Source organism: Rhinoderma darwinii, chromosome 1 (assembly GCF_050947455.1).
Source record: "Rhinoderma darwinii isolate aRhiDar2 chromosome 1, aRhiDar2.hap1, whole genome shotgun sequence".
Taxonomy (NCBI): domain Eukaryota; kingdom Metazoa; phylum Chordata; class Amphibia; order Anura; family Rhinodermatidae; genus Rhinoderma; species Rhinoderma darwinii.
In genome coordinates, this window is record NC_134687.1 from 254,725,293 (window position 1) to 254,751,258 (window position 25,966).

Sequence of the window (25,966 nt, forward strand, 5' to 3'; positions counted from 1 at the left end):
ATCTAAACGACATAATAAAAAGTCAGCCGCACCACGGATTCCCAGACAGTCTCCCACACTGGTACTAGCGAGGCCTTAAGCTGTGTAACTTCTGCGATCTGACGAGAGCAGGCACATTCAGCTTAGAATGGCCATAGACATTAAATGCTTTAATCCATAGTCCTTTTTAATCGATTGTGAAACAAAATCTAAACGACATAATAAAAAGTCAGCCGCACCACGGATTCCCAGACAGTCTCCCACACTGGTACTAGCGAGGCCTTAAGCTGTGTAACTTCTGCGATCTGACGAGAGCAGGCACATTCAGCTTAGAATGGCCATTGACATTAAAAGCCTTAATCCATAGTCCTATTTAATTTATTGTGAAACAAAATCTAAACAACATAATAAAAAGTCAACCGCACCACGTATTCCCAGACAGTCTCCCACACTGGTACTAGCGAGGCCTTAAGCTGTGTAACTTCTGCGATCTGACGAGAACAGGGACATTCAGCTTTGAATGGCCATTGACATTAAATGCTTTAATACATAGTCCTTTTTAATCGATTGTGAAACAAAATCTAAACGACATAATAAAAATTCAACCGCACCACGGATTCCCAGACAGTTTCCCACACTGGTACTAGCGAGGCCTTAAGCTGTGTAACTTCTGCGTTCTGACGAGAGCAGGCACAATCAGCTTAGAATGGCCATTGACGTTAAATGCTTTAATCCATAGTCCTATTTAATCTATTGTGAAACAAAATCTAAATGACATAATAAAAAGTCAACCGCACCACGGATTCCCAGACAGTCTCCCACACTGGTACTAGCAAAGCCTTAAGCTGTGTAACTTCTGCGATCTGACGAGAGCAGGCACATTCAGCTTAGAATGGCCATTGACATTAAATGCTTTAATCCATAGTCCTTTTTAATCGATTGTGAAACAAAATCTAAACGACATAATAAAAAGTCAACCGCACCACGGATTCCCAGACAGTCTCCCACACTGGTACTAGCGAGGCCTTAAGCTGTGTAACTTCTGCGGTCTGACGAGAGCAGGCACATTCAGCTTAGAATGGCCATTGACATTAAATGCTTTAATCCATAGTCCTTTTTAATCGATTGTGAAACAAAATCTAAACGACATAATAAAAATTCAACCGCACCACGGATTCACAGACAGTCTCCCACACTGGTACTAGCGAGGCCTTAAGCCGTGTAACTTCTGCGTTCTGACGAGAGCATGCACATTCAGCTTAGAATGGCCATTGACGATAAATGCTTCAATCCATAGTCCTATTTAATCTATTGTGAAACAAAATCTAAACGACATAATAAGAAGTCAACCGCACCACGGATTCCCAGACAGTCTCCCAAACTGGTACTAGCGAGGCCTTAAGCTGTGTAACTTCTGCGATCTGACGAGAGCAGGCACATTCAGCTTAGAATGACCATTGACATTGAATGCTTTAATCCATAGTCCTTTTTAATCGATTGTGAAACAAAATCTAAACGACATAATAAAAAGTCAACCGCACTACGGATTCCCAGACAGTCTCCCACACTGGTACTAGCGAGGCCTTAAGCTGTGTAACTTCTGCGATCTGACGAGAGCAGGCACATTCAGCTTAGAATGGCCATTGACATTAAATGCTTTAATCCATAGTCCTTTTTAATCGATTGTGAAACAAAATCTAAACGACATAATAAAAAGGCAACCGCACCACGGATTCCCAGACAGTCTCCCACACTGGTACTAGCGAGGCCTTAAGCTGTGTAACTTCTGCGATCTGACGAGAGTAGGGACATTCAGCTTAGAATGGCCATTGACATTAAATGCTTTAATCCATAGTCCTTTTTAATCGATTGTGAAACAAAATCTAAACGAAAAAATAAAAATTCAACCGCACCACGGATTCCCAGACAGTCTCCCACACTGGTACTAGCGAGGCCTTAAGCTGTGTAACTTCTGCGATCTGACGAGAGCAGGCACATTCAGCTTAGAATAGCCATTGACGTTAGATGCTTTAATCCATAGTCCTATTTAATCTATTGTGAAACAAAATCTAAACGACATAATAAAAATTCAACCGCACCACGGATTCCCAGACAGTCTCCCACACTGGTACTAGCGAGGCCTTAAGCTGTGTAACTTCTGCGATCTGACGAGAGCAGGGACATTCAGCTTAGAATGTCCATTGACATTAAATGCTTTAATCCATAGTCCTTTTTAATCGATTGTGAAACAAAATCTAAACGACATAATAAAAATTCAACCGCGCCACGGATTCCAAGACAGTCTCCCACACTGGTACTAGCGAGGCCTTAAGCTGTGTAACTGCTGCGTTCTGACGAGAGCAGGCACATTGAGCTTAGAATGGCCATTGACGTTAAATGCTTTAATCCATAGTCCTATTTAATCTATTGTGAAACAAAATCTAAACGACATAATAAAAAGTCAGCCACACCACGGATTCCCAGACAGTCTCCCACACTGGTACTAGCGAGGCCTTAAGCTGTGTAACTTCTGCGATCTGACGAGAGCAGGCACATTCAGCTTAGAATGGCCATTGACATTAAATGCTTTAATCCATAGTCCTTTTTAATCGATTGTGAAACAAAATCTAAACGACATAATAAAAAGTCAACCACACCACGGATTCCCAGACAGTCTCCCACACTGGTACTAGCGAGGCCTTAAGCTGTGTAACTTCTGCGATCTGACGAGAGCAGGCACATTCAGCTTAGAATGGCCATTGACATTAAATGCTTTAATCCATAGTCCTTTTTAATCGATTGTGAAACAAAATCTAAACGACATAATAAAAAGTCAACCACACCACGGATTCCCAGACAGTCTCCCACACTGGTACTAGCGAGGCCTTAAGCTGTGTAACTTCTGCGATCTGACGAGAGCAGGCACATTCAGCTTAGAATGGCCATTGACATTAAATGCTTTAATCCATAGTCCTTTTTAATCGATTGTGAAACAAAATCTAAACGACATAATAAAAAGTCAACCGCACCACGGATTCACAGACAGTCTCCCACACTGGTACTAGCGAGGCCTTAAGCTGTGTAACTTCTGCGATCTGACGAGAGCATGGACATTCAGCTTAGAATGGGCATTGACATTAAATGCCTTAATCCATAGTCCTTTTTAATCGATTGTGAAACAAAATCTAAACGACATAATAAAAATGCAACCGCACCACGGATTCCCAGACAATCTCCCACACTGGTACTAGCGAGGGCTTAAGCTGTGTAACTTCTGCGATCTGACGAGAGCAGGCACATTCAGCTTAGAATGGCCATTGACATTAAAAGCCTTAATCCATAGTCCTATTTAATCTATTGTGAAACAAAAGCTAAACAACATAATAAAAAGTCAACCGCACCACGGATTCCCAGACAGTCTCCCACACTGGTACTAGCGAGGCCTTAAGCTGTGTAACTTCTGCGTTCTGACGAGAGCATGCACATTCAGCTTAGAATGGCCATTGACGATAAATGCTTTAATCCATAGTCCTATTTAATCTATTGTGAAACAAAATCTAAACGACATAATAAGAAGTCAACCGCACCACGGATTCCCAGACAGTCTCCCACACTGGTACTAGCGAGGCCTTAAGCTGTGTAATTTCTGTGATCTAACGAGAGCAGGCACATTCAGCTTAGAATGGCCATTGACATTAAATGCTTTAATCCATAGTCCTTTTTAATCGATTGTGAAACAAAATCTAAACGCCATAATAAAAAGTCAACCGCACCACGGATTCCCAGACAGTCTCCCAAACTGGTACTAGCGAGGCCTTAAGCTGTGTAACTTCTGCGATCTGACGAGAGCAGGCACATTCAGCTTAGAATGGCCATTGACATTAAATGCTTTAATCCATAGTCCTTTTTAATCGATTGTGAAACAAAATCTAAACGACATAATAAAAAGTCAACCGCACTACGGATTCCCAGACAGTCTCCCACACTGGTACTAGCGAGGCCTTAAGCTGTGTAACTTCTGCGATCTGACGAGAGCAGGCACATTCAGCTTAGAATGGCCATTGACATTAAATGCTTTAATCCTTTAATCCATAGTCCTTTTTAATCGATTGTGAAACAAAATCTAAACGACATAATAAAAAGGCAACCGCACCACGGATTCCCAGACAGTCTCCCACACTGGTACTAGCGAGGCCTTAAGCTGTGTAACTTCTGCGATCTGACGAGAGTAGGGACATTCAGCTTAGAATGGCCATTGACATTAAATGCTTTAATCCATAGTCCTTTTTAATCGATTGTGAAACAAAATCTAAACGACATAATAAAAATTCAACCGCACCACGGATTCCCAGACAGTCTCCCACACTGGTACTAGCGAGGCCTTAAGCTGTGTAACTTCTGCGATCTCGACGAGAGCAGGCACATTCAGCTTAGAATGGCCATTGACGTTAAATGCTTTAATCCATAGTCCTATTTAATCTATTGTGAAACAAAATCTAAACGACATAATAAAAAGTCAACCGCACCACGGATTCCCAGACAGTCTCCCACACTGGTACTAGCGAGGCATTAAGCTGTGTAACTTCTGCGATCTAACAAGAGCAGGGACATTCAGCTTAGAATGGCCATTGACATTAAAGGCTTTAATCCATAGTCCTTTTTAATCGATTGTGAAACAAAATCTAAACGACACAATAAAAATGTCAACCGCACCACGGATTCCCAGACAGTCTCCCACAATGGTACTAGCGAGGCCTTAAGCTGTGTAACTTCTGCGTTCTGACCAGAGCAGGCACATCCAGCTTAGAATGGCCATTGACATTAAAAGCCTTAATCCATAGTCCTATTTAATCTATTGTGAAACAAAATCTAAACAACATAATAAAAAGTCAACCGCACCACGGATTCCCAGACAGTCTCCCACACTGGTACTAGCGAGGTCTTAAGCTGTGTAACTTCTGCGATCTGACGAGAGCAGGGACATTCAGCTTAGAATGTCCATTGACATTAAATGCTTTAATCCATAGTCCTTTTTAATCGATTGTGAAACAAAATCTAAACGACATAATAAAAATTCAACCGCACCACGGATTCCAAGACAGTCTCCCACACTGGTACTAGCGAGGCCTTAAGCTGTGTAACTGCTGCGTTCTGACGAGAGCAGGCACATTGAGCTTAGAATGGCCATTGACGTTAAATGCTTTAATCCATAGTCCTATTTAATCTATTGTGAAACAAAATCTAAACGACATAATAAAAAGTCAGCCGCACCACGGATTCCCAGACAGTCTCCCACACTGGTACTAGCGAGGCCTTAAGCTGTGTAACTTCTGCGATCTGACGAGAGCAGGCACATTCAGCTTAGAATGGCCATAGACATTAAATGCTTTAATCCATAGTCCTTTTTAATCGATTGTGAAACAAAATCTAAACGACATAATAAAAAGTCAGCCGCACCACGGATTCCCAGACAGTCTCCCACACTGGTACTAGCGAGGCCTTAAGCTGTGTAACTTCTGCGATCTGACGAGAGCAGGCACATTCAGCTTAGAATGGCCATTGACATTAAAAGCCTTAATCCATAGTCCTATTTAATTTATTGTGAAACAAAATCTAAACAACATAATAAAAAGTCAACCGCACCACGTATTCCCAGACAGTCTCCCACACTGGTACTAGCGAGGCCTTAAGCTGTGTAACTTCTGCGATCTGACGAGAACAGGGACATTCAGCTTTGAATGGCCATTGACATTAAATGCTTTAATACATAGTCCTTTTTAATCGATTGTGAAACAAAATCTAAACGACATAATAAAAATTCAACCGCACCACGGATTCCCAGACAGTTTCCCACACTGGTACTAGCGAGGCCTTAAGCTGTGTAACTTCTGCGTTCTGACGAGAGCAGGCACAATCAGCTTAGAATGGCCATTGACATTAAATGCTTTAATCCATAGTCCTATTTAATCTATTGTGAAACAAAATCTAAACGACATAATAAAAAGTCAACCGCACCACGGATTCCCAGACAGTCTCCCACACTGGTACTAGCAAAGCCTTAAGCTGTGTAACTTCTGCGATCTGACGAGAGCAGGCACATTCAGCTTAGAATGGCCATTGACATTAAATGCTTTAATCCATAGTCCTTTTTAATCGATTGTGAAACAAAATCTAAACGACATAATAAAAAGTCAACCGCACCACGGATTCCCAGACAGTCTCCCACACTGGTACTAGCGAGGCCTTAAGCTGTGTAACTTCTGCGGTCTGACGAGAGCAGGCACATTCAGCTTAGAATGGCCATTGACATTAAATGCTTTAATCCATAGTCCTTTTTAATCGATTGTGAAACAAAATCTAAACGACATAATAAAAATTCAACCGCACCACGGATTCACAGACAGTCTCCCACACTGGTACTAGCGAGGCCTTAAGCCGTGTAACTTCTGCGTTCTGACGAGAGCATGCACATTCAGCTTAGAATGGCCATTGACGATAAATGCTTCAATCCATAGTCCTATTTAATCTATTGTGAAACAAAATCTAAACGACATAATAAGAAGTCAACCGCACCACGGATTCCCAGACAGTCTCCCAAACTGGTACTAGCGAGGCCTTAAGCTGTGTAACTTCTGCGATCTGACGAGAGCAGGCACATTCAGCTTAGAATGACCATTGACATTGAATGCTTTAATCCATAGTCCTTTTTAATCGATTGTGAAACAAAATCTAAACGACATAATAAAAAGTCAACCGCACTACGGATTCCCAGACAGTCTCCCACACTGGTACTAGCGAGGCCTTAAGCTGTGTAACTTCTGCGATCTGACGAGAGCAGGCACATTCAGCTTAGAATGGCCATTGACATTAAATGCTTTAATCCATAGTCCTTTTTAATCGATTGTGAAACAAAATCTAAACGACATAATAAAAAGGCAACCGCACCACGGATTCCCAGACAGTCTCCCACACTGGTACTAGCGAGGCCTTAAGCTGTGTAACTTCTGCGATCTGACGAGAGTAGGGACATTCAGCTTAGAATGGCCATTGACATTAAATGCTTTAATCCATAGTCCTTTTTAATCGATTGTGAAACAAAATCTAAACGAAAAAATAAAAATTCAACCGCACCACGGATTCCCAGACAGTCTCCCACACTGGTACTAGCGAGGCCTTAAGCTGTGTAACTTCTGCGATCTGACGAGAGCAGGCACATTCAGCTTAGAATAGCCATTGACGTTAGATGCTTTAATCCATAGTCCTATTTAATCTATTGTGAAACAAAATCTAAACGACATAATAAAAATTCAACCGCACCACGGATTCCCAGACAGTCTCCCACACTGGTACTAGCGAGGCCTTAAGCTGTGTAACTTCTGCGATCTGACGAGAGCAGGGACATTCAGCTTAGAATGTCCATTGACATTAAATGCTTTAATCCATAGTCCTTTTTAATCGATTGTGAAACAAAATCTAAACGACATAATAAAAATTCAACCGCGCCACGGATTCCAAGACAGTCTCCCACACTGGTACTAGCGAGGCCTTAAGCTGTGTAACTGCTGCGTTCTGACGAGAGCAGGCACATTGAGCTTAGAATGGCCATTGACGTTAAATGCTTTAATCCATAGTCCTATTTAATCTATTGTGAAACAAAATCTAAACGACATAATAAAAAGTCAGCCACACCACGGATTCCCAGACAGTCTCCCACACTGGTACTAGCGAGGCCTTAAGCTGTGTAACTTCTGCGATCTGACGAGAGCAGGCACATTCAGCTTAGAATGGCCATTGACAGTAAATGCTTTAATCCATAGTCCTTTTTAATCGATTGTGAAACAAAATCTAAACGACATAATAAAAAGTCAACCACACCACGGATTCCCAGACAGTCTCCCACACTGGTACTAGCGAGGCCTTAAGCTGTGTAACTTCTGCGATCTGACGAGAGCAGGCACATTCAGCTTAGAATGGCCATTGACATTAAATGCTTTAATCCATAGTCCTTTTTAATCGATTGTGAAACAAAATCTAAACGACATAATAAAAAGTCAACCACACCACGGATTCCCAGACAGTCTCCCACACTGGTACTAGCGAGGCCTTAAGCTGTGTAACTTCTGCGATCTGACGAGAGCAGGCACATTCAGCTTAGAATGGCCATTGACATTAAATGCTTTAATCCATAGTCCTTTTTAATCGATTGTGAAACAAAATCTAAACGACATAATAAAAAGTCAACCGCACCACGGATTCACAGACAGTCTCCCACACTGGTACTAGCGAGGCCTTAAGCTGTGTAACTTCTGCGATCTGACGAGAGCATGGACATTCAGCTTAGAATGGGCATTGACATTAAATGCCTTAATCCATAGTCCTTTTTAATCGATTGTGAAACAAAATCTAAACGACATAATAAAAATGCAACCGCACCACGGATTCCCAGACAGTCTCCCACACTGGTACTAGCGAGGCCTTAAGCTGTGTAACTTCTGCGATCTGACGAGAGCATGCACATTCAGCTTAGAATGGCCATTGACGTTAAGTGCTTTAATCCATAGTCCTATTTAATCGATTGTGAAACAAAATCTAAACGACATAATAAAAAGTCAACCGCACCACGGATTCCCAGACAATCTCCCACACTGGTACTAGCGAGGGCTTAAGCTGTGTAACTTCTGCGATCTGACGAGAGCAGGCACATTCAGCTTAGAATGGCCATTGACATTAAAAGCCTTAATCCATAGTCCTATTTAATCTATTGTGAAACAAAAGCTAAACAACATAATAAAAAGTCAACCGCACCACGGATTCCCAGACAGTCTCCCACACTGGTACTAGCGAGGCCTTAAGCTGTGTAACTTCTGCGTTCTGACGAGAGCATGCACATTCAGCTTAGAATGGCCATTGACGATAAATGCTTTAATCCATAGTCCTATTTAATCTATTGTGAAACAAAATCTAAACGACATAATAAGAAGTCAACCGCACCATGGATTCCCAGACAGTCTCCCACACTGGTACTAGCGAGGCCTTAAGCTGTGTAACTTCTGTGATCTAACGAGAGCAGGCACATTCAGCTTAGAATGGCCATTGACATTAAATGCTTTAATCCATAGTCCTTTTTAATCGATTGTGAAACAAAATCTAAACGCCATAATAAAAAGTCAACCGCACCACGGATTCCCAGACAGTCTCCCACACTGGTACTAGCGAGGCCTTAAGCTGTGTAACTTCTGCGATCTGACGAGAGCAGGCACATTCAGCTTAGAATGGCCATAGACATTAAATGCTTTAATCCATAGTCCTTTTTAATCGATTGTGAAACAAAATCTAAACAACATAATATAAAGTCAACCGCACCACGGATTCCCAGACAGTCTCCCACACTGGTACTAGCGAGGCCTTAAGCTGTGTAACTTCTGCGATCTGACGAGAGCAGGGACATTCAGCTTAGAATGGCTATTGACATTAAAAGCCTTAATCCATAGTCCTATTTAATCTATTGTGAAACAAAATCTAAACAACATAATAAAAAGTCAACCGCACCACGGATTCACAGACAGTCTCCCACACTGGTACTAGCGAGGCCTTAAGCTGTGTAACTTCTGCGATCTGACGAGAGCAGGGACATTCAGCTTAGAATGGCTATTGACATTAAAAGCCTTAATCCATAGTCCTATTTAATCTATTGTGAAACAAAATCTAAACAACATAATAAAAAGTCAACCGCACCACGGATTCACAGACAGTCTCCCACACTGGTACTAGCGAGGCCTTAAGCTGTGTAACTTCTGCGATCTGACGAGAGCAGGGACATTCAGCTTAGAATGGCCATTGACATTAAATGCTTTAATCCATAGTCCTTTTTAATCGATTGTGAAACAAAATCTAAACGACATAATAAAAATTCAACCGCACCACGGATTCCCAGACAGTCTCCCACACTGGTACTAGCGAGGCCTTAAGATGTGTAACTTCTGCGATCTGACGAGAGCAGGCACATTCAGCTTAGAATGGCCATTGACGTTAAATGCTTTAATCCATAGTCCTATTTAATCTATTGTGAAACAAAATCTAAACGACATAATAAAAAGTCAACAACACCACGGATTCCCAGACAGTCTCCCACACTGGTACTAGCGAGGCGTTAAGTTGTGTAACTTCTGCGATCTAACGAGAGCAGGCACATTCAGCTTAGAATGGCCATTGACATTAAACGCTTTAATCCATAGTCCTTTTTAATCGATTGTGAAACAAAATCTAAACGACATAATAAAAAGTCAACCGCACCACGGATTCCCAGACAGTCTCCCACACTGGTACTAACGAGGCCTTAAGCTGTGTAACTTCTGCGATCTGACGAGAGCAGGCACATTCAGCTTAGAATGGCCATTGCCATTAAGAGCCTTAATCCATAGTCCTATTTAATCTATTGTGAAACAAAATCTAAACAACATAATAAAAAGTCAACCGCACCACGGATTCCCAGACAGTCTCCCACACTGGTACTTACGAGGCCTTAAGCTGTGTAACTTCTGCGATCTGACGAGAGCAGGCACATTCAGCTTAGAATGGCCATTGACATTAAATGCTTTAATCCATAGTCCTTTTTAATCAATTGTGAAACAAAATCTAAACGACATAATAAAAAGTCAACCGCACCACGGATTCCCAGACAGTCTCCCACACTGGTACTAACGAGGCCTTAAGCTGTGTAACTTCTGCGATCTGACGAGAGCAGGCACATTCAGCTTAGAATGGCCATTGCCATTAAAAGCCTTAATCCATAGTCCTATTTAATCTATTGTGAAACAAAATCTAAACAACATAATAAAAAGTCAACCGCACCACGGATTCCCAGACAGTCTCCCACACTAGTACTAGCGAGGCCTTAAGCTGTGTAACTTCTGCGATCTGACGAGAGCAGGCACATTCAGCTTAGAATGGCCATTGACATTAAATGTTTAATCCATAGTCCTTTTTAATCGATTGTGAAACAAAATCTAAACGACATAATAAAAATTCTACCGCACCACGGATTCCCAGACAGTCTCCAACACTGGTACTAGCGAGGCCTTAAGCTGTGTAACTTCTGTGTTCTGATGAGAGCAGGCACATTCAGCTTAGAATGGCCATTGACGTTAAATGCTTTAATCCATAGTCCTATTTAATCTATTGTGAAACAAAATCTAAACGACATAATAAAAAGACAACCGCACCACGGATTCCCAGACAGTCTCCCACACTGGTACTAGCAAGGCCTTAAGCTGTGTAACTTCTGCGATCTGACGAGAGCAGGCACATTCAGCTTAGAATGGCCATTGACATTAAATGTTTTAATCCATAGTCCTTTTTAATTGATTGTGAAACAAAATCTAAACGACATAATAAAAATTCAACCGCACCACGGATTCCCAGACAGTCTCCCACACTGGTACTAACGAGGCCTTAAGCTGTGTAACTTCTGTGATCTGACGAGAGCAGGCACATTCAGCTTAGAATGGCCATTGACATTAAATGTTTTTATCCATAGTCCTTTTTAATTGATTGTGAAACAAAATCTAAACGACATAATAAAAAGTCAACCGCACCACGGATTCCCAGACAGTCTCCCACACTGGTAATAGCGAGGCCTTAACCTGTGCAACTTCTGCGATCTGACGAAAGGAGGCACATTCAGCTTAGAATGGTCATTGTTATTAACAGCCTTAATCCATAGTCCTATTTAATCTATTGTGAAACAAAATCTAAACAACATAATAAAAAGTCAACCGCACCACGGATTCCCAGACAGTCTCCCACACTGGTAATAGCGAGGCCTTAAGCTGTGCAACTTCTGCGATCTGACGAAAGGAGGCACATTCAGCTTAGAATGGTCATTGTTATTAACAGCCTTAATCCATAGTCCTATTTAATCTATTGTGAAACAAAATCTAAACAACATAATAAAAAGTCAACCGCACCACGGATTCCCAGACAGTCTCCCACACTGGTACTAGCGAGGCGTTAAGCTGTGTAACTTCTGCGATCTAACAAGAGCAGGCACATTCAGCTTAGAATGGCCATTGACATTAAATGCTTTAATCCATAGTCCTTTTTAATCGATTGTGAAACAAAATCTAAACGACATAATAAAAAGTCAACCGCACCACGGATTCCCAGACAGTCTCCCACACTGGTACTAGCGAGGCCTTAAGCTGTGTAACTTCTGCGATCTGACGAGAGAAGGCACATTCAGCTTAGAATGGCCATTGATATTAACAGCCTTAATCCATAGTCCTATTTAATCTATTGTGAAACAAAATCTAAACAACATAATAAAAAGTCAACCGCACCACGGATTCCCAGACAGTCTCCCACACTGGTACTAGCGAGGCCTTAAGCTGTGTAACTACTGCAATCTGACGAGAGCAGGGACATTCAGCTTAGAATGGCCATTGACATTAAATGCTTTAATCCATAGCCCTTTTTAATCGATTGTGAAACAAAATCTAAACGACATAATAAAAAGTCAACCACACCACGGATTCCCAGACAGTCTCCCACACTGGTACTAGCGAGGCCTTAAGCTGTGTAACTTCTGCGATCTGACGAAAGCAGGCACATTCAGCTTAGAATGGTCATTGTTATTAACAGCCTTAATCCATAGTCCTATTTAATCTATTGTGAAACAAAATCTAAACAACATAATAAAAAGTCAACCGCACCACGGATTCCCAGACAGTCTCCCACACTAGTACTAGCGAGGCGTTAAGCTGTGTAACTTCTGCGATCTAACAAGAGCAGGCACATTCAGCTTAGAATGGCCATTGACATTAAATGCTTTAATCCATAGTCCTTTTTAATCGATTGTGAAACAAAATCTAAACGACATAATAAAAATTCAACCGCACCACGGATTCCCAGACAGTCTCCCACACTGGTACTAGCGAGGCCTTAAGCTGTGTAACTTCTGCGTTCTGACGAGAGAAGGCACATTCAGCTTAGAATGGCCATTGACGTTAAATGCTTTAATCCATAGTCCTATTTAATCTATTGTGAAACAAAATCTAAACAACATAATAAAAAGTCAACCGCACCACGGATTCCCAGACAGTCTCCCACACTGGTACTAGCGAGGCCTTAAGCTGTGTAACTTCTGCGATCTGACGAGAGCAGGTACATTCAGCTTAGAATGGCCATTGACATTAAATGTTTTAATCCATAGTCCTTTTTAATCGATTGTGAAACAAAATCTAAACGACATAATAAAAAGTCAACCGCACCACGGATTCCCAGACAGTCTCCCACACTGGTACTAGCGAGGCCTTAAGCTGCGTAATTTCTGCGATCTGACGAGAGCAGGCACATTCAGCTTAGAATGGCCATTGACATTAAATGCTTTAATCCACAGTCCTTTTTAATCGATTGTGAAACAAAATCTAAACGACATAATAAAAAGTCAACCGCACCACGGATTCCCAGACAGTCTCCCACACTGGTACTAGCGAGGCCTTAAGCTGTGTAACTTCTGCGATCAGACGAGAGCAGGGACATTCAGCTTAGAATGGCCATTGACATTAAATGCTTTAATCCATAGTCCTTTTTAATCGATTGTGAAACAAAATCTAAACGACATAATAAAAATTCAACCGCACCACGGATTCCCAGACAGTTACTAGCGAGGTGTTAAGCTGTGTAACTTCTGCGATCTAACGAGAGCAGGGACATTCAGCTTAGAATGGCCATTGACATTAAATGCTTTAATCCATAGTCCTTTTTAATCGATTGTGAAACAAAATCTAAACGACATAATAAAAAGTCAACCGCACCACGGATTCCCAGACAGTCTCCCACACTGGTACTAGCGAGGCCTTAAGCGGTGTAACTTCTGCGATCTGACGAGAGCAGGCACATTCAGCTTAGAATGGCCATTAAAATTAAAAGCCTTAATCCATAGTCCTATTTAATCTATTGTGAAACAAAATCTAAACAACACAATAAAAATTCAACCGCACCACGGATTCCCAGACAGTCTCCCACACTGATACTAGCGAGGCCTTAAGCTGTGTAACTTCTGCGATCTGACGAGAGCAGGGACATTCAGCTTAGAATGGCCATTGACATTAAATGCTTTAATCCATAGTCCTTTTTTATCGATTGTGAAATAAAATCTAAACGACATAATAAAAATTCAACCGCACCACGGATTCCCAGACAGTCTCCCACACTGTTACTAGCGAGGCCTTAAGCTGTGTAACTTCTGCGTTCTGACGAGAGCAGGCACATTCAGCTTAGAATGGCCATTGACGTTAAATGCTTTAATCCATAGTCCTATTTAATCTATTGTGAAACAAAATCTAAACGACATAATAAAAAGTCAACCGCACCACGGATTCCCAGACAGTCTCCCACACTGGTACTAGCGAGGCGTTTAGCTGTGTAACTTCTGCGATCTAACGAGAGCAGGTACATCCAGCTTAGAATGGCCATTGACATTAAAAGTCTTAATCCATAGTCCTATTTAATCTATTGTGAAACAAAATCTAAACAACATAATAAAAAGTCAACCGCACCACGGATTCCCAGACAGTCTCCCACACTGGTACTAGCGAGGACTTAAGCTATGTAACTTCTGCGTTCTGACGAGAGCAGGCACATTCAGCTTAGAATGGCCATTGACGTTAAATGCTTTAATCCATAGTCCTTTTTAATCGATTGTGAAACAAAATCTAAACGACATAATAAAAATTCAACCGCACCACGGATTCCTAGACAGTCTCCCACACTGGTACTAGCGAGGCCTTAAGCAGTGTAACTTCTGCGATCTGACGAGAGCAGGCACATTCAGCTTAGAATGGCCATTGACATTAAATGCTTTAATCCATAGTCCTTTTTAATCGATTGTGAAACAAAATCTAAACGACATAATAAAAAGTCAACAGCACCACGGATTCCCAGACAGTCTCCCACACTGGTACTAGCGAGGCCTTAAGCTGTGTAACTTCTGCGAACTGATGAGAGCAGGGACATTCAGCTTAGAATGGCCATTAACATTAAATGCTTTAATCCATAGTCCTTTTTAATCGATTGTGAAACAAAATCTAAACGACATAATAAAAATTCAACCGCACAACGGATTCCGAGACAGTCTCCCACACTGGTACTAGCGAGGCCTTAAGCTGGGTAACTTCTGCGATCTGACGAGAGCAGGCACATTCAGCTTAGAATGGCCATTGACTTTAAATGCTTTAATCCATAGTCCTATTTAATCGATTGTGAAACAAAATCTAAACGACATAATAAAAAGTCAACCGCACCACGGATTCCCAGACAGTCTCCCACACTAGTACTAGCGAGGCCTTAAGCTGTGTAACTTCTGCGATCTGACGAGAGCAGGCACATTCAGCTTAGAATGGCCATTGACATTAAATGCTTTAATCCATAGTCCTTTTTAATCGATTGTGAAACAAAATCTAAACGACATAATAAAAAGTCAACCGCACCACGGATTCCCAGACAGTCTCCCACACTGGTACTAGCGAGGGCTTAAGCTGTGTAATTTCTGCGTTCTGACGAGAGCAGGCACATTCAGCTTAGAATGGCCATTTACGTTAAATGCTTTAATCCATAGTCCTATTTAATCTATTGTGAAACAAAATCTAAACGACATAATAAAAAGTCAACCGCGCCACGGATTCCCAGACAGTCTCCCACACTGGTACTAGCGAGGCCTTAAGCTGTGTAATTTCTGCGATCTGGCGAGAGCAGGCACATTCAGCTTAGAATGGCCATTGACATTAAATGCTTTAATCCATAGTCCTTTTTAATCGATTGTGAAACAAAATCTAAACGACATAATAAAAAGTCAACCGCACCACGGATTCCCAGACAGTCTCCCACACTGGTACTAGCGAGGCCTTAAGCTGTGTAACTTCTGCGATCTGACGAGAGCAGGCACATTCAGCTTAGAATGGCCATTGACATTAGAGGCTTTAATCCATAGTCCTTTTTAATCGATTGTGAAACAAAATCTAAACGACATAATAAAAAGTCAACCGCACCACGGATTCCCAGACAGTCTCCCACACTGGTACTAGCGAGGCCTTAAGCTGTGTAACTTCTGCGATCTGACGAGAGCAGGCACATTCAGCTTAGAATGGCCATTGACATTAAAAGCCTTAATCCATAGTCCTATTTAATCTATTGTGAAACAAAATCTAAACAACATAATAAAAAGTCAACTGCACCACGGATTCCCAGACAGTCTCCCACACTGGTACTAGCCAGGCCTTAAGCTGTGTAACTTCTGCGATCTGACGAGAGCAGGGACATTCAGCTTAGAATGGCCATTGACGTTAAATTCTTTAATCCATAGTCCTTTTTAATCGATTGTGAAACAAAATCTAAACGACATAATAAAAATTCAACCGCACCACGGATTCCCAGACAGTCTCCCACACTGGTACTAGCGAGGCCTTAAGCTGTGTAACTTCTGCGTTCTGACTAGAGCAGGCACATTCAGCTTAGAATGGCCATTGACGTTAAATGCTTTAATCCATAGTCCTATTTAATCTATTGTGAAACAAAATCTAAACGACATAATAAAAAGTCAACCGCACCACGGATTCCCAGACAGTCTCCCACACTGGTACTAGCGAGACCTTAAGCTGTGTAACTTCTGCGATCTGACGAGAGAAGGCACATTCAGCTTAGAATGGCCATTGACGTTAAATGCTTTAATCCATAGTCCTATTTAATCTATTGTGAAACAAAATCTAAACGACATAATAAAAAGTCAACCGCACCACGGATTCACAGACAGTCTCCCACACTGGTACTAGCGAGGCCTTAAGCTGTGTAACTTCTGCGATCTGACGAGAGAAGGCACATTCAGCTTAGAATGGCCATTGACGTTAAATGCTTTAATCCATAGTCCTATTTAATCTATTGTGAAACAAAATCTAAACTACATAATAAAAAGTCAACCGCACCACGGATTCACAGACAGTCTCCCACACTGGTACTAGCGAGGCCTTAAGCTGTGTAACTTCTGCGATCTGACGAGAGCAGGCACATTCAGCTTAGAATGGCCATTGACGTTAAATGCTTTAATCCATAGTCCTATTTAATCTATTGTGAAACAAAATCTAAACGACATAATAAAAAGTCAACCGCACCACGGATTCCCAGACAGTCTCCCACACTGGTACTAGCGAGGCCTTAAGCTGTGTAACTTCTGCGATCTGACGAGAGCAGGCACATTCAGCTTAGAATGGCCATTGACGTTAAATGCTTTAATCCATAGTCCTATTTAATCTATTGTGAAACAAAATCTAAACGACATAATAAAAAGTCAACCGCACCACGGATTCCCAGACAGTCTCCCACACTGGTACTAGCGAGGCCTTATGCTGTGTAACTTCTGCGATCTGACGAGAGCAGGCACATTCAGCTTAGAATGGCCATTGACATTAAATGCTTTAATCCATAGTCCTTTTTAATCGATTGTGAAACAAAATCTAAACGACATAATAAAAAGTCAACCGCACCACGGATTCCCAGACAGTCTCCCACACTGGTACTAGCGAGGCCTTAAGCTGTGTAACTTCTGCGATCTGACGAGAGCAGGGACATTCAGCTTAGAATGGCCATTGACATTAAATGCTTTAATCCATAGTCCTTTTTAATCGATTGTGAAACAAAATCTAAACGACATAATAAAAATTCAACCGCTCCACGGATTCCCAGACAGTCTCCCACACTGGTACTAGCGAGGCCTTAAGCTGTGTAACTTCTGCAATCTGACGAGAGCAGGGACATTCAGCTTAGAATGGCCATTGACATTAAATGCTTTAATCCATAGTCCTTTTTAATCGATTGTGAAACAAAATCTAAACGACATAATAAAAAGTTAACCGCACCACGGATTCCCAGACAGTCTCCCACACTGGTACTAGGGAGGCGTTAAGCTGTGTAACTTCTGCGATCTAACGAGAGCAGGCACATTCAGCTTAAAATGGCCATTAACATTAAATGCTTTAATCCATAGTCCTTTTTAATCGATTGTGAAACAAAATCTAAACGACATAATAAAAAGTCAACCGCACCACAGATTCCCAGACAGTCTCCCACACCGGTACTAGCGAGGCCTTAAGCTGTGTAACTTCTGCGATCTGACGAGAGCAGGTACATACAGCTTAGAATGGCCATTGACATTAAAAGCCTTAATCCATAGTCCTATTTAATCTATTGTGAAACAAAATCTAAACAACATAATAAAAAGTCAACCGCACCACGGATTCCCAGACAGTCTCCCACACTGGTACTAGCGAGGCCCTAAGCTGTGTAACTTCTGCGATCTGACGAGAGCAGGGACATTCAGTTTAGAATGGCCATTGACATTAAATGCTTTAATCCATAGTCCTTTTTAATCGATTGTGAAACAAAATCTAAACGACATAATAAAAATTCAACCGCACCACGGATTCCCAGACAGTCTCCCACACTGGTACTAGCGAGGCCTTAAGCTGTGTAACTTCTGCGTTCTGACGAGAGCAGGCACATTCAGCTTAGAATGGCCATTGACGTTAAATGCTTTAATCCATAGTCCTATTTAATCTATTGTGAAACAAAATCTAAACGACATAATAAAAAGTCAACCGCACCACGGATTCCCAGACAGTCTCCCACACTGGTACTAGCGAGGCCTTAAGCTGTGTAACTTCTGCGATCTGACGAGAGCAGGCACATTCAGCTTAGAATGGCCTTTGACATTAAATGCTTTAATCCATAGTCCTTTTTAATCGATTGTGAAACAAAATCTAAACGACATAATAAAAAGTCAACCGCACCACGGATTCCCAGACAGTCTCCCACACTGGTACTAGCGAGGCCTTAAGCTGTGTAACTTCTGCGATCTGACGAGAGCAGGAACATTCAGCTTAGAATGGCCATTGACATTAAAAGCCTTAATCCATAGTCCTATTTAATCTATTGTGAAACAAAATCTAAACAACATAATAAAAAGTCAACCGCACCACGGATTCCCAGACAGTCTCCCACACTGGTACTAGCGAGGCCCTAAGCTGTGTAACTTCTGCGATCTGACGAGAGCAAGGACATTCAGTTTAGAATGGCCATTGACATTAAATGCTTTAATCCATAGTCCTTTTTAATCGATTGTGAAACAAAATCTAAACGACATAATAAAAATTCAACCGCACCACGGATTCCCGGACAGTCTCCCACACTGGTACTAGCGAGGCCTTAAGCTGTGTAACTTCTGCGTTCTGACGAGAGCAGGCACATTCAGCTTAGAATGGCCATTGACGTTAAATGCTTTAATCCATAGTCCTATTTAATCTATTGTGAAACAAAATCTAAACGACATAATAAAAAGTCAACCGCACCACGGATTCCCAGACAGTCTCCCACACTGGTACTAGCGAGGCCTTAAGCTGTGTAACTTCTGCGATCTGACGAGAGCAGGCACATTCAGCTTAGAATGGCCATTGACATGAAATGCTTTAATCCATAGTCCTTTTTAATCGATTGTGAAAAAAAATCTAAACGACATAATAAAACGGCAACCGCACCACGGATTCCCAGACAGTCTCCCACACTGGTACTAGCGAGGCATTAAGCTGTGTAACTTCTGCGATCTGACGAGAGCAGGCACATTCAGCTTAGAATGGCCATTGACATTAAAAGCCTTAATCCATAGTCCTATTTAATCTATTGTGAAACAAAATCTAAACAACATAATAAAAAGTCAACCGCACCACGCATTCCCAGACAGTCTCCCACACTGGTACCAGCGAGGCCTTAAACTGTGTAACTTCTGCGATCTGACGAGAGCAGGGACATTCAGCTTAGAATGGCAATTGACATTAAATGCTTTAATCCATAGTCCTTTTTAATCGATTGTGAAACAAAATCTAAACGACATAATAAAAACTCAACCACACCACAGATTCCCAGACAGTCTCCCACACTGGTACTAACGAGGCCTTAGGCTGTGTAACTTCTGCGATCTGACGAGAGCAGGCACATTCAGCTTAGAATGGCCATTGACATTAAATGCTTTAATCCATAGTCCTTTTTAATCGATTGTGAAACAAAATCTAAACGACATAATAAAAAGTCAACAGCACCACGGATTCCCAGACAGTCTCCCACACTGGTACTAGCGAGGCCTTAAAGGAACAGTGTCATCACAAATTATTTTTTTATATGTTAAAGATGTTAGTGCTTTAATAAAAACGTTTATATTCATTTGTGTGTTTGTGTTTTACTTTTTCTTATTTTTACACTTTTTCTTCCCTATGGGGGCTGCCATTTTTTGTTCCATTTCTGTGTGTGTCGATTAACGACACATACAGACATGGAATACGGCAGCCACAGTCCCATAGGGACTGCGAACGGCTCCCGTCCCATTGACTGCAGTGTACGGCGTCTGTGTGGGAACTGCGCATGCGCCGCTCCCACACAGTCCTATTCTAAATTGGCGCCGTCCGGCGCCATTTTCCTGTGGACCGGAAGTCGCGGCCGGACAGTAATATTACTACTTCCGGTCGCGGCTTCCGGATTTGTGCACTTGCACCAGCGGCAGCAAACGGAGCGGACGGGCCGGAGGGAGCCGCGGCGGCAGGAGCAGGTAAGAGATTTCAATGTATGTTCGTGTTTGTGTGTGTTTACTACTGTATGTAAACCTACTACACTGTGGGTTAGCTCAAAAAATGGCGACACACAGTGTAGGAGGTTACATCGTTCAAACCCCTCGTTTATCCCGGCACTAGCCAGGATAAAGGAGGGGGGATGCTGAGAGCTCACTAGAGCGAGGGCTTTTAACCCAATGTTGCAATGCTGCAATTTTGGGAACAGCTCCATCTAGTGACCAAAAATGGGAAGTATTATAAATTAGAAATAATTTATAATATTTCCTGGACTCGTGCAAAAAAATAAAAAAAATTTGAACAATGTTTAATCACCCACACACTAAATGTTTAATTTTTAAAAAAAAAACATGTTTTTCTGGCAACACATTCCCTTTAAGCTGTGTAACTTCTGCGATCTGACGAGAGCAGTGACATTCAGCTTAGAATGGCCATTGACATTAAATGCTTTAATCCATAGTCCTTTTTAATCGATTGTGAAACAAAATCTAAACGACATAATAAAAATTCAACCGCACCACGGATTCCGAGACAGTCTCCCACACTGGTACTAGCGAGGCCTTAAGCTGGGTAACTTCTGCGATCTGACGAGAGCAGGCACATTCAGCTTAGAATGGCCATTGACGTTAAATGATTTAATCCATAGTCCTATTTAATCTATTGTGAAACAAAATCTAAACGACATAATAAAAATTCAACCGCACAACGGATTCCGAGACAGTCTCCCACACTGGTACTAGCGAGGCCTTAAGCTGTGTAACTTCTGCGATCTGACGAGAGCAGGGACATTCAGTTTAGAATGGCCATTGACATTAAATGCTTTAATCCATAGTCCTTTTTAATCGATTGTGAAACAAAATCTAAACGACATAATAAAAATTCAACCGCACCACGGATTCCCAGACAGTCTCCCACACTGGTACTAGCGAGGCCTTAAGCTGTGTAACTTCTGCGTTCTGACGAGAGCAGGCACATTCAGCTTAGAACGGCTATTGACGTTAAATGCTTTAATCCATAGTCCTATTTAATCTATTGTGAAACAAAATCTGAACGACATAATAAGAAGTCAACCGCACCACGGATTCCCAGACAGTCTCCCACACTGGTACTAGCGAGGCCTTAAGCTGTGTAACTTCTGCGATCTGACGAGAGCAGGCACATTCAGCTTAGAATGGCCATTGACGTTAAATGTTTTAATCCATAGTCCTATTTAATCTATTGTGAAACAAAATCTAAACGAAATAATAAAAAGTCAACCGCACCACGGATTCCCAGACAGTCTACCACACTGGTACTAGCGAGGCGTTAAGCTGTTTAACTTCTGCGATCTAACGAGAGCATGCACATTCAGCTTACAATGGCCATTGACATTAAGTGCTTTAATCCATAGTCCTTTTTAATCGATTGTGAAACAAAATCTAAACGACATAATAAAAAGTCAACCACACCACGGATTCCCAGACAGTCTCCCACACTGGTACTAGCGAGGCCTTAAGCTGTGTAACTTCTGCGATCTGACGAGAGCAGGCACATTCAGCTTAGAATGGCCATTGACATTAAAAGCCTTAATCCATAGTCCTATTTAATCTATTGTGAAACAAAATCTAAACAACATAATAAAAAGTTAACCGCACCACGGATTCCCAGACAGTCTCCCACACTGGTACTAGCGAGGCCTTAAGCTGTGTAACTTCTGCGATCTGACGAGAGCAGGCACATTCAGCTTAGAATGGCCATTGACGTTAAATGCTTTAATCCATAGTCCTATTTAATCTATTGTGAAACAAAATCTAAACGACATAATAAAAAGTCGACCGCACCACGGATTCCCAGACAGTCACCCACACTGGTACTAGCGAGGCGTTAAGCTGTGTAACTTCTACGATCTAACGAGAGCAGGCACATTCAGCTTAGAATGGCCATTGACATTAAATGCTTTAATGCATAGTCCTTTTTAATCGATTGTGAAACAAAATCTAAACGACATAATAAAAAGTCAACCGCACCACGGATTCCCAGACAGTCTCCCACACTGGTAGGAGCGAGGCCTTAAGCTGTGTAACTTCTGCGATCTGACGAGAGCAGGCACATTCAGCTTAGAATGGCCAATGACATTAAAAGCCTTAATCCATAGTCCTATTTAATCTATTGTGAAACAAAATCTAAACAACATAATAAAAAGTCAACCGCACCATGCATTCCCAGACAGTCTCCCTCACTGGTACCAGCGAGGCCTTAAGCTGTGTAACTTCTGCGATCTGACGAGAGCAGAGACATTCAGCTTAGAATGGCCATTGACATTAAAGGCTTTAATCCATAGTCCTTTTTAATCGATTGTGAAACAAAATCTAAACGACATAATAAAAACTCAACCGCACCACGGATTCCCAGACAGTCTCCCACACTGGAACTAGCGAGGCCTTAAACTGTGTAACTTCTGCGTTGATACGAGAGCAGGCACATTCAGCTTAGAATGGCCATTGACGTTAAATGCTTTAATCCATAGTCCTATTTAATCTATTGTGAAACAAAATCTAAACGACATAATAAAAAGTCAACCGCACCACGGATTCCCAGACAGTCTCCCACACTGGTACTAGCGAGGCGTTAAGCTGTGTAACTTCTGCGATTTAACGAGAGCAGGCACATTCAGCTTAGAATGAGCATTGACTTTAAATGCTTTAATCCATAGTCCTTTTTAATCGATTGTGAAACAAAATCTAAACGACATAATAAAAATTCAACCGCACAACGGATTCCGAGACAGTCTCCCACACTGGTACTAGCGAGGCCTTAAGCTGGGTAACTTCTGCGATCTGACGAGAGCAGGCACATTCAGCTTAGAATGGCCATTGACATTAAATGCTTTAATCCATAGTCCTTTTTAATCGATTGTGAAACAAAATCTAAACGACATAATAAAAAGTCAACCGCACCACGGATTCCCAGACAGTCTCCCACACTGGTACTAGCGAGGCCTTAAGCTGTGTAACTTCTGCGATCTGACGAGAGCAGGCACATTCAGCTTAGAATGGCCATTGACATTAAAGGCTTTAATCCATAGTCCTTTTTAATCGATTGTGAAACAAAATCTAAACGACATAATAAAAAGTCAACCGCACCACAGATTCCCAGACAGTCTCCCACACTGGTACTAGCGAGGTCTTAAGCTGTGTAACTTCTGCGTTCGGACGAGAGCAGGCACATTCAGCTTAGAATGGCCATTGACGTTAAATGCTTTAATCCATAGTCCTTTTTAATCGATTGTGAAACAAAATCTAAACGACATAATAAAAAGTCAACCGCACCACGGATTCCCAGACAGTCTCCCACACTGGTACTAGCGAGGCCTTAAGCTGTGTAACTTCTGCGATCTGACGAGAGCAGGCACATTCAGCTTAGAATGGCCATTAACATTAAATGCTTTAATCCATAGTCCTTTTTAATCGATTGTGAAACAAAATCTAAACGACATAATAAAAGTTCAACCGCACCACGGATTCCCAGACAGTCTCCCACACTGGTACTAGCGAGGCCTTAAGCTGTGTAACTTCTGCGTTCTGACTAGAGCAGGCACATTCAGCTTAGAATGGCCATTGACGTTAAATGCTTTAATCCATAGTCCTATTTAATCTATTGTGAAACAAAATCTAAACGACATAATAAAAAGTCAACCGCACCACGGATTCCCAGACAGTCTCCCACACTGGTACTAGCGAGGCGTTAAGCTGTGTAACTTCTGCGATCTAACGAGGGCAGGCACATTCAGCTTAGAATGGCCATTGACATTAAAAGCCTTAATCCATAGTCCTATTTAATCTATTGTGAAACAAAACCTAAACAACATAATAAAAAGTCAACCGCACCACGGATTCCCAGACAGTCTCCCACACTGGTACTAGCGAGGCCTTAAGCTGTGTAACTTCTGCGATCTGACGAGAGCAGGTACATTCAGCTTAGAATGGCCATTGACATTAAATGCTTTAATCCATAGTCCTTTTTAATCTGTTGTGAAACAAAATCTAAACGACATAATAAAAAGTCAACCGCACCACGGATTCCCAGACAGTCTCCCACACTGGTACTAGCGAGGCCTTAAGCTGTGTAACTTCTGCGTTCTGACGAGAGCAGGCACATTCAGCTTAGAATGGCCATTGACGTTAAATGCTTTAATCCATAGTCCTATTTAATCTATTGTGAAACAAAATCTAAACGACATAATAAAAAGTCAACCGCACCACGGATTCCCAGACAGTCTCCCACACTGGTACTAGCGAGGCCTTAAGCTGTGTAACTTCTGCGATCTGACGAGAGCACGCACATTCAGCTTAGAATGGCCATTGACGTTAAATGCTTTAATCCATAGTCCTATTTAATCTATTGTGAAACAAAATCTAAACGACATAATAAAAAGTCAACCGCACCACGGATTCCCAGACAGTCTCCCGCACTGGTACTAGCGAGGCGTTAAGCTGTGTAACTTCTGCGATCTAACGAGGGCAGGCACATTCAGCTTAGAATGGCCATTGACATTAAATGCTTTAATCCATAGTCCTTTTTAATCGATTGTAAAACAAAATCTAAACGACATAATAAAAAGTCAACCGCACCACGGATTCCCAGACAGTCTCCCACACTGGTACTAGCGAGGACTTAAGCTGTGTAACTTCTGCGATCTGACGAGAGCAGGGACATTCAGCTTAGAATGGCCATTGACATTAAATGCTTTAATCCATAGTCCTTTTTAATCGATTGTGAAACAAAATCTAAACGACATAATAAAAATTCAACCGCACCACGGATTCCCAGACAGTCTCCCACACTGGTACTAGCGAGGCCTTAAGCTGTGTAACTTCTGCGTTGTGACGAGAGCTGGCACATTCAGCTTAGAATGGCCATTGACGTTAAATGCTTTAATCCATAGTCCTTTTTAATCGATTGTGAAACAAAATCTAAACGACATAATAAAAAGTCAACCGCACCACGGATTCCCAGACAGTCTCCCACACTGGTACTAGCGAGGCCTTAAGCTGTGTAACTTCTGCGATCTGACGAGAGCAGGGACATTCAGCTTAGAATGGCCATTGACATTAAATGCTCTAATCCATAGTCCTTTTTAATCGATTGTGAAACAAAATCTAAACGACATAATAAAAATTCAACCGCTCCACGGATTCCCAGACAGTCTCCCACACTGGTACTAGCGAGGCCTTAAGCTGTGTAACTTCTGCGATCTGACGAGAGCAGGCACATTCAGCTTAGAATGGCCATTGACGTTAAATGCTTTAATCCATAGTCCTATTTAATCTATTGTGAAACAAAATCTA

The 25,966-nt window shown here is 41.9% G+C and overlaps 1 protein-coding gene and 116 pseudogenes across 4 annotated transcripts in view; all 117 read right to left on the reverse strand.

Annotated features, from left to right (window-relative positions):
• NFIC (nuclear factor I C) overlaps window positions 1-25,966 on the reverse strand; it is an 863,572-nt gene that overhangs the window by 118,375 nt on the left and 719,231 nt on the right. The gene's annotated exons all lie outside the window — the stretch shown is intronic.
• On the reverse strand, window positions 21-139 carry LOC142668611 (5S ribosomal RNA; annotated as a pseudogene).
• Window positions 207-325, reverse strand: LOC142737016 (5S ribosomal RNA; annotated as a pseudogene).
• LOC142671583 (5S ribosomal RNA) lies at window positions 393-511 on the reverse strand (annotated as a pseudogene).
• Window positions 579-697, reverse strand: LOC142666085 (5S ribosomal RNA; annotated as a pseudogene).
• On the reverse strand, window positions 765-883 carry LOC142737349 (5S ribosomal RNA; annotated as a pseudogene).
• Window positions 951-1,069, reverse strand: LOC142728688 (5S ribosomal RNA; annotated as a pseudogene).
• Window positions 1,137-1,255, reverse strand: LOC142711206 (5S ribosomal RNA; annotated as a pseudogene).
• LOC142732194 (5S ribosomal RNA) lies at window positions 1,323-1,441 on the reverse strand (annotated as a pseudogene).
• LOC142737607 (5S ribosomal RNA) lies at window positions 1,509-1,627 on the reverse strand (annotated as a pseudogene).
• LOC142695777 (5S ribosomal RNA) lies at window positions 1,695-1,813 on the reverse strand (annotated as a pseudogene).
• Window positions 1,881-1,999, reverse strand: LOC142738362 (5S ribosomal RNA; annotated as a pseudogene).
• Window positions 2,067-2,185, reverse strand: LOC142697495 (5S ribosomal RNA; annotated as a pseudogene).
• Window positions 2,439-2,557, reverse strand: LOC142668367 (5S ribosomal RNA; annotated as a pseudogene).
• Window positions 2,625-2,743, reverse strand: LOC142732777 (5S ribosomal RNA; annotated as a pseudogene).
• LOC142733359 (5S ribosomal RNA) lies at window positions 2,811-2,929 on the reverse strand (annotated as a pseudogene).
• LOC142736104 (5S ribosomal RNA) lies at window positions 3,369-3,487 on the reverse strand (annotated as a pseudogene).
• LOC142737696 (5S ribosomal RNA) lies at window positions 3,555-3,673 on the reverse strand (annotated as a pseudogene).
• On the reverse strand, window positions 3,741-3,859 carry LOC142724698 (5S ribosomal RNA; annotated as a pseudogene).
• LOC142737608 (5S ribosomal RNA) lies at window positions 3,927-4,045 on the reverse strand (annotated as a pseudogene).
• LOC142695788 (5S ribosomal RNA) lies at window positions 4,121-4,239 on the reverse strand (annotated as a pseudogene).
• Window positions 4,307-4,426, reverse strand: LOC142674377 (5S ribosomal RNA; annotated as a pseudogene).
• Window positions 4,681-4,799, reverse strand: LOC142738217 (5S ribosomal RNA; annotated as a pseudogene).
• LOC142687909 (5S ribosomal RNA) lies at window positions 4,867-4,985 on the reverse strand (annotated as a pseudogene).
• Window positions 5,053-5,171, reverse strand: LOC142708634 (5S ribosomal RNA; annotated as a pseudogene).
• On the reverse strand, window positions 5,239-5,357 carry LOC142668478 (5S ribosomal RNA; annotated as a pseudogene).
• Window positions 5,425-5,543, reverse strand: LOC142737017 (5S ribosomal RNA; annotated as a pseudogene).
• On the reverse strand, window positions 5,611-5,729 carry LOC142671594 (5S ribosomal RNA; annotated as a pseudogene).
• On the reverse strand, window positions 5,797-5,915 carry LOC142666092 (5S ribosomal RNA; annotated as a pseudogene).
• LOC142737350 (5S ribosomal RNA) lies at window positions 5,983-6,101 on the reverse strand (annotated as a pseudogene).
• On the reverse strand, window positions 6,169-6,287 carry LOC142728767 (5S ribosomal RNA; annotated as a pseudogene).
• Window positions 6,355-6,473, reverse strand: LOC142711217 (5S ribosomal RNA; annotated as a pseudogene).
• On the reverse strand, window positions 6,541-6,659 carry LOC142732227 (5S ribosomal RNA; annotated as a pseudogene).
• LOC142737590 (5S ribosomal RNA) lies at window positions 6,727-6,845 on the reverse strand (annotated as a pseudogene).
• LOC142695799 (5S ribosomal RNA) lies at window positions 6,913-7,031 on the reverse strand (annotated as a pseudogene).
• Window positions 7,099-7,217, reverse strand: LOC142738358 (5S ribosomal RNA; annotated as a pseudogene).
• Window positions 7,285-7,403, reverse strand: LOC142697439 (5S ribosomal RNA; annotated as a pseudogene).
• LOC142668312 (5S ribosomal RNA) lies at window positions 7,657-7,775 on the reverse strand (annotated as a pseudogene).
• LOC142733362 (5S ribosomal RNA) lies at window positions 7,843-7,961 on the reverse strand (annotated as a pseudogene).
• LOC142732788 (5S ribosomal RNA) lies at window positions 8,029-8,147 on the reverse strand (annotated as a pseudogene).
• LOC142705512 (5S ribosomal RNA) lies at window positions 8,401-8,519 on the reverse strand (annotated as a pseudogene).
• Window positions 8,587-8,705, reverse strand: LOC142685461 (5S ribosomal RNA; annotated as a pseudogene).
• LOC142736106 (5S ribosomal RNA) lies at window positions 8,773-8,891 on the reverse strand (annotated as a pseudogene).
• Window positions 8,959-9,077, reverse strand: LOC142696543 (5S ribosomal RNA; annotated as a pseudogene).
• On the reverse strand, window positions 9,145-9,263 carry LOC142733789 (5S ribosomal RNA; annotated as a pseudogene).
• Window positions 9,331-9,449, reverse strand: LOC142729819 (5S ribosomal RNA; annotated as a pseudogene).
• Window positions 9,517-9,635, reverse strand: LOC142738134 (5S ribosomal RNA; annotated as a pseudogene).
• On the reverse strand, window positions 9,703-9,821 carry LOC142737740 (5S ribosomal RNA; annotated as a pseudogene).
• Window positions 9,889-10,007, reverse strand: LOC142683526 (5S ribosomal RNA; annotated as a pseudogene).
• LOC142696620 (5S ribosomal RNA) lies at window positions 10,075-10,193 on the reverse strand (annotated as a pseudogene).
• On the reverse strand, window positions 10,261-10,379 carry LOC142735514 (5S ribosomal RNA; annotated as a pseudogene).
• LOC142716643 (5S ribosomal RNA) lies at window positions 10,447-10,565 on the reverse strand (annotated as a pseudogene).
• On the reverse strand, window positions 10,633-10,751 carry LOC142735515 (5S ribosomal RNA; annotated as a pseudogene).
• On the reverse strand, window positions 10,819-10,937 carry LOC142735880 (5S ribosomal RNA; annotated as a pseudogene).
• LOC142694927 (5S ribosomal RNA) lies at window positions 11,004-11,122 on the reverse strand (annotated as a pseudogene).
• On the reverse strand, window positions 11,190-11,308 carry LOC142737203 (5S ribosomal RNA; annotated as a pseudogene).
• On the reverse strand, window positions 11,376-11,494 carry LOC142673340 (5S ribosomal RNA; annotated as a pseudogene).
• On the reverse strand, window positions 11,934-12,052 carry LOC142711350 (5S ribosomal RNA; annotated as a pseudogene).
• LOC142698502 (5S ribosomal RNA) lies at window positions 12,120-12,238 on the reverse strand (annotated as a pseudogene).
• LOC142674244 (5S ribosomal RNA) lies at window positions 12,306-12,424 on the reverse strand (annotated as a pseudogene).
• Window positions 12,492-12,610, reverse strand: LOC142693821 (5S ribosomal RNA; annotated as a pseudogene).
• LOC142706716 (5S ribosomal RNA) lies at window positions 12,678-12,796 on the reverse strand (annotated as a pseudogene).
• Window positions 12,864-12,982, reverse strand: LOC142694794 (5S ribosomal RNA; annotated as a pseudogene).
• On the reverse strand, window positions 13,050-13,168 carry LOC142712657 (5S ribosomal RNA; annotated as a pseudogene).
• LOC142685990 (5S ribosomal RNA) lies at window positions 13,236-13,354 on the reverse strand (annotated as a pseudogene).
• On the reverse strand, window positions 13,422-13,540 carry LOC142729354 (5S ribosomal RNA; annotated as a pseudogene).
• On the reverse strand, window positions 13,782-13,900 carry LOC142689010 (5S ribosomal RNA; annotated as a pseudogene).
• LOC142688195 (5S ribosomal RNA) lies at window positions 13,968-14,086 on the reverse strand (annotated as a pseudogene).
• LOC142679960 (5S ribosomal RNA) lies at window positions 14,154-14,272 on the reverse strand (annotated as a pseudogene).
• LOC142679894 (5S ribosomal RNA) lies at window positions 14,340-14,458 on the reverse strand (annotated as a pseudogene).
• Window positions 14,526-14,644, reverse strand: LOC142738387 (5S ribosomal RNA; annotated as a pseudogene).
• On the reverse strand, window positions 14,712-14,830 carry LOC142696320 (5S ribosomal RNA; annotated as a pseudogene).
• LOC142729134 (5S ribosomal RNA) lies at window positions 14,898-15,016 on the reverse strand (annotated as a pseudogene).
• LOC142736243 (5S ribosomal RNA) lies at window positions 15,270-15,388 on the reverse strand (annotated as a pseudogene).
• Window positions 15,456-15,574, reverse strand: LOC142672819 (5S ribosomal RNA; annotated as a pseudogene).
• Window positions 15,642-15,760, reverse strand: LOC142666601 (5S ribosomal RNA; annotated as a pseudogene).
• LOC142738061 (5S ribosomal RNA) lies at window positions 15,828-15,946 on the reverse strand (annotated as a pseudogene).
• Window positions 16,014-16,132, reverse strand: LOC142738073 (5S ribosomal RNA; annotated as a pseudogene).
• Window positions 16,200-16,318, reverse strand: LOC142736783 (5S ribosomal RNA; annotated as a pseudogene).
• Window positions 16,386-16,504, reverse strand: LOC142679109 (5S ribosomal RNA; annotated as a pseudogene).
• LOC142702262 (5S ribosomal RNA) lies at window positions 16,572-16,690 on the reverse strand (annotated as a pseudogene).
• Window positions 16,758-16,876, reverse strand: LOC142702763 (5S ribosomal RNA; annotated as a pseudogene).
• LOC142736353 (5S ribosomal RNA) lies at window positions 16,944-17,062 on the reverse strand (annotated as a pseudogene).
• LOC142712812 (5S ribosomal RNA) lies at window positions 17,130-17,248 on the reverse strand (annotated as a pseudogene).
• Window positions 17,316-17,434, reverse strand: LOC142737381 (5S ribosomal RNA; annotated as a pseudogene).
• LOC142727947 (5S ribosomal RNA) lies at window positions 17,502-17,620 on the reverse strand (annotated as a pseudogene).
• Window positions 17,688-17,806, reverse strand: LOC142711617 (5S ribosomal RNA; annotated as a pseudogene).
• On the reverse strand, window positions 17,874-17,992 carry LOC142704791 (5S ribosomal RNA; annotated as a pseudogene).
• LOC142728986 (5S ribosomal RNA) lies at window positions 18,060-18,178 on the reverse strand (annotated as a pseudogene).
• Window positions 18,246-18,364, reverse strand: LOC142666729 (5S ribosomal RNA; annotated as a pseudogene).
• On the reverse strand, window positions 18,432-18,550 carry LOC142735365 (5S ribosomal RNA; annotated as a pseudogene).
• Window positions 18,618-18,736, reverse strand: LOC142737102 (5S ribosomal RNA; annotated as a pseudogene).
• On the reverse strand, window positions 18,804-18,922 carry LOC142715754 (5S ribosomal RNA; annotated as a pseudogene).
• Window positions 18,990-19,108, reverse strand: LOC142687328 (5S ribosomal RNA; annotated as a pseudogene).
• LOC142736863 (5S ribosomal RNA) lies at window positions 19,176-19,294 on the reverse strand (annotated as a pseudogene).
• Window positions 19,362-19,480, reverse strand: LOC142712823 (5S ribosomal RNA; annotated as a pseudogene).
• Window positions 19,548-19,666, reverse strand: LOC142699965 (5S ribosomal RNA; annotated as a pseudogene).
• Window positions 19,734-19,852, reverse strand: LOC142666755 (5S ribosomal RNA; annotated as a pseudogene).
• Window positions 19,920-20,038, reverse strand: LOC142705655 (5S ribosomal RNA; annotated as a pseudogene).
• Window positions 21,146-21,264, reverse strand: LOC142691461 (5S ribosomal RNA; annotated as a pseudogene).
• LOC142666674 (5S ribosomal RNA) lies at window positions 21,518-21,636 on the reverse strand (annotated as a pseudogene).
• Window positions 21,704-21,822, reverse strand: LOC142712835 (5S ribosomal RNA; annotated as a pseudogene).
• LOC142736811 (5S ribosomal RNA) lies at window positions 21,890-22,008 on the reverse strand (annotated as a pseudogene).
• On the reverse strand, window positions 22,076-22,194 carry LOC142733367 (5S ribosomal RNA; annotated as a pseudogene).
• Window positions 22,262-22,380, reverse strand: LOC142736430 (5S ribosomal RNA; annotated as a pseudogene).
• LOC142706362 (5S ribosomal RNA) lies at window positions 22,634-22,752 on the reverse strand (annotated as a pseudogene).
• LOC142712846 (5S ribosomal RNA) lies at window positions 23,564-23,682 on the reverse strand (annotated as a pseudogene).
• On the reverse strand, window positions 23,750-23,868 carry LOC142734284 (5S ribosomal RNA; annotated as a pseudogene).
• Window positions 23,936-24,054, reverse strand: LOC142730007 (5S ribosomal RNA; annotated as a pseudogene).
• Window positions 24,122-24,240, reverse strand: LOC142674100 (5S ribosomal RNA; annotated as a pseudogene).
• LOC142710638 (5S ribosomal RNA) lies at window positions 24,308-24,426 on the reverse strand (annotated as a pseudogene).
• On the reverse strand, window positions 24,494-24,612 carry LOC142712790 (5S ribosomal RNA; annotated as a pseudogene).
• On the reverse strand, window positions 24,680-24,798 carry LOC142728313 (5S ribosomal RNA; annotated as a pseudogene).
• Window positions 24,866-24,984, reverse strand: LOC142736756 (5S ribosomal RNA; annotated as a pseudogene).
• Window positions 25,238-25,356, reverse strand: LOC142738153 (5S ribosomal RNA; annotated as a pseudogene).
• On the reverse strand, window positions 25,610-25,728 carry LOC142727957 (5S ribosomal RNA; annotated as a pseudogene).
• On the reverse strand, window positions 25,796-25,914 carry LOC142673461 (5S ribosomal RNA; annotated as a pseudogene).